The sequence below is a fragment of the Gadus macrocephalus genome, chromosome 6 (assembly GCF_031168955.1).
Source record: "Gadus macrocephalus chromosome 6, ASM3116895v1".
Classification (NCBI taxonomy): Eukaryota; Metazoa; Chordata; class Actinopteri; order Gadiformes; family Gadidae; genus Gadus; species Gadus macrocephalus.
Window position 1 is genome coordinate 6,278,732 of NC_082387.1, and position 3,685 is coordinate 6,282,416.

The window sequence follows — 3,685 nt, forward strand, 5'->3', positions numbered from 1 at the left end:
CAAATAGCCTATTAAGCAGTATATATTTTAGTTTTTTTTTCCAACAAACAAATATATATATATATATATATATATATATATATATATAGGGCAAACCTGTTATAACGAATATTGTAATAGCTGTGTATTAACTTCACAATGCTATTGTAAAACAATAATAACATTACATTAAAACCAATACAAACGAACGAACGAACGTATATCTTAACATACCAATACAACACATAACGCTACCGGAGAGGACACACAGAATACCGGGACGGAAATGACTATGCTCTCAACCTAGATCCTCAATACAACAATCATAAACCAGAATGGCAACAAAATGTACAAACTCTTACCTGCTATAAGGCGAAATAAGTCGGTGCCGAAGCCCCGGCAGCCAGGTAAAATGTAAACGGAGGGTTAGTGTGTTCCTATTTCAAAAGATTCCACTCCGCTGCGGCCGGAGCGCTCACTGTCCTGTCTCCGCTCGCCGACGCACACTGCTCTCTCATTGGTCCAGTCTATGCTCGTGCTTTCTCTGCACGGTTTTACGAGTGTCAACATGTGCACGGATCCACGTGCCCACAATCTGTGCGCGTGAGTCGTGTCATTTCATTGGCTGTACGTATCTCTTTTGCGAATGCCATTGGTTAAGTCCTCCCGACCAGTGATTGCTGCACCGACCAGTGATTGGAGGGTTTCCCAGACACTCAGGGCCCGGCCCACTCATGTCTCGCCGGGGTTGGCAGAGTAGAGTCGGTGTAAACATACGCACGCGCTACAACTCGGAGCCGAGCAGAAATATATAAACATGTCCCCCCCTCCCCCCGCCCAGAAAAACATTACGTTGTTTGATTCTGTGTGAATTATATTACATCAACATGAACACAAACAAAGGCAGATTACGCAATAGACCGAATATATCGAGTTTGTATGATATAGATAGATTGCATAATTTGCGTTTGCTTGTGTTCATATGAATGCCATATAATTCACATTGAATCTATGTATGTTTATATATATGTATATATATGTGTGTGTGTGTGTGTGTGTGTGTGTGTGTGTGTGTGTGTGTGTGTGTGTGTGTGTGTGTGTGTGTGTGTGTGTGTGTGTGTGTGTGTGTGTGTGTGTGCGTGTGTGAGTATACATGTTATACATACATAAACATATTCACTATACGTAGCCTATTGAAGTTCCAATTTAATATTGTTTCAAATGATATACATAGTTTAGGCCTACATATTGTTCCAATGTCTAGTAGGCAAAAATATTTTTTAGGCCAAATAAGGCTTTTGCCAAAACATAACCAGACTTGACAAAATGTCAACCCTGTTTTTGTTCAAATACTCTTTGTCGTCGTCCAAAAGACTCCACCATTCTTAACATTCAAGGGCAGTGACCTGCAGGGTAAACCCACTGAACTCCCAAGACCGACTAGGCCATAGGTTATCCTCTTGGTTGCAACTCCGCAAAACGTATAGCCATGTGAGGCAAGGACAGGTTGCTTTTTTATCATCGCATTGATACCTTAATTGCTAAAGATGACATGTGTTTAGTTGTACTGGTATGTCTAATATTAAGGGTAAGCTCTTCTCCCTCCTGCATGCAGTCAGTCAGGCGCGTGTTCCCTTCCCCCATGCAGCATGAACACATGAACCCAACGCCCTGCCCCCGCAACATACACACAACATGCAGTGTCCTAGTCTGACCTACAGCGCATTTCTGCCTTCGACCAAGGTAGTAGTTATATTATAGTAGCCTATAGCCTAGATATGAACTACTCAGTCAACGTTTTGTCCATGTGTGTTTTGCTGCAAAACAAAAACATCATGGCTAACCAATGGTAATAGTAAACCACCTACACCAGTTTGTGTTTGTTAAGGCTGTAGGTAAGGTGAACTAAGTCAAGAAGATAGGCACTTCCCTCCAGGCATTCCACGGCAACACACAAACTCGTTGAACCTCCTCTGGGTTCACGGGTGCACCGAAGACCACCCCCACCTCCTCCTGCGCCACCCATCCCCCCATACACTAATTCCCCAACCCCGGACCTATAGTGGTGTTTTTCTCCATCCAGCTATCTTTTCCATCCTGCAATGTATTGACAGTGCTGAAAATACTCCTGCTATAAGCCTATGGGATACCAGTCATGCACCAAATGAGAATAGGTCGATAGGCATATATCTGTTGAAGAAGGGGAATAACTTAGAAACATGTTTGACGCGATTGTTGTTGTGAATGTCACTTGAGTTCCTATTTTAACAGCAAAATAATCCAAATCAAATGCTCATTTAAATGTGGCTTTTGGTACAACTGGTGGTAGGACTACGAGTCAATGGGATTTCTTTCTTAAATAAAACAAAGATTAGACTACGGTCCATCAATGTTTAGGTTGTGTAGGACCACATCTCTAAATGGTGAACTAAAAACTAGAGTATGGAGTATTTCCAACCAAAAACACATGATTTATTCTGATCTACATGACATGTTTAGTTGAGAGATGTACCAATTGTGTAGTATTTATAAAATAATGGGTAATATTGTCCAAGCTGTTAGTGTAGGGCCTATAGCCTGTAGGCCTACACCATACAGGCTTACCAACCTTTACGGTTGGTAAGCCTGGACGGACGACAGCCTACACCTGAGGTGAGGTCCTCTTTTAAACCGAGTTCTTCTCATTCTCTTGACTTATTGGGTTCAGGGATCATCTCAGGTTTCAAACGCTTTCATCCAGCCAAGCCTTTTAGTTGAGTGGAAAAACACACACACATAGCGTACTCGGGGACACGGTACTACTTGTTGTCTGCTACATGTTACCGGGAGAATGAGGTTTCACGTTGGAAATTACTATAAAACAATAAACAATAAATCACCTACTAAAAAACAGTTTTACCCCACTGCATTACAATGTAGGTATGAGGTCTGAGGTCACAAGGTCCAGAACTCGGTCAGTTGTTGTAGATGACCCGAAACAACACCAATCAGAAACAGAGCTTTTCTTGTCTTTGAACATCATTAAATGGAGATGAGTTCATCAGGACGCATGACTTTCTCTTATTTTTCTAATAAAAATGTGTGTGGACGTAGAAGTCGCCTCTCCTGCTGAACTCGAATCAGCCTTCACTGCGGAGGGAATATTGGAATGGATGACTGTTTCTCATTAGTTTGACATTAATCAATCCTTATTCAGGGAGGATTTGCAGATTCTTAATAAGAATTGCTAGAGAAGCAAGAATTGCTTGCTTCTCTAACATCGTAAGAATTGTCCACCGGCCAGCAGGTCCTCCTCAGGGTCCAGTCTGGGACAGTAGACTCGGAACCAGGTCTCGCTGTGGGACAGGAGATCCATTCAGCCGCTGTGGGAAACCTTTCATTAAAGCAAGCGCTGCACCCCAGGTTTATTGTTTTGAACCAACAAGACAGCAGATGATGGTTTTTATTATAACTCTACAAACTTATTATTACACAATGTTGTTGAACACACACGCAAGTCCCTGCGCTTAAAGGCACCCAGTGCAACTTTCGAGGCTTAAAAATAAACATTCAATTTCTAGTCTTTTTTACACGTAGTAAGTTTCAATAACTCCATTCCATTACATACCGACATTTAAGCAGCAAAGATGAGACGTCGTTGTGTGGTGAGAACTGATACAAAATCGATAACAACAACAATGCCGCCCTTTTCTTTATTTTTTGTAAC

At 41.9% G+C, this 3,685-nt stretch overlaps 1 protein-coding gene across 1 annotated transcript in view; it reads right to left on the reverse strand.

Annotated features, from left to right (window-relative positions):
- The window catches only part of LOC132459270 (circadian-associated transcriptional repressor-like), a 7,948-nt gene extending 7,406 nt beyond the window's left edge, over positions 1–542 (reverse strand). The window contains exon 1 of the mRNA XM_060053670.1: positions 342–542. The gene's annotated coding sequence lies outside the window, so the exon portion shown is untranslated. The remainder of the gene's footprint in view (positions 1–341) is intronic.
- Positions 543–3,685: the final 3,143 nt, after the last annotated feature.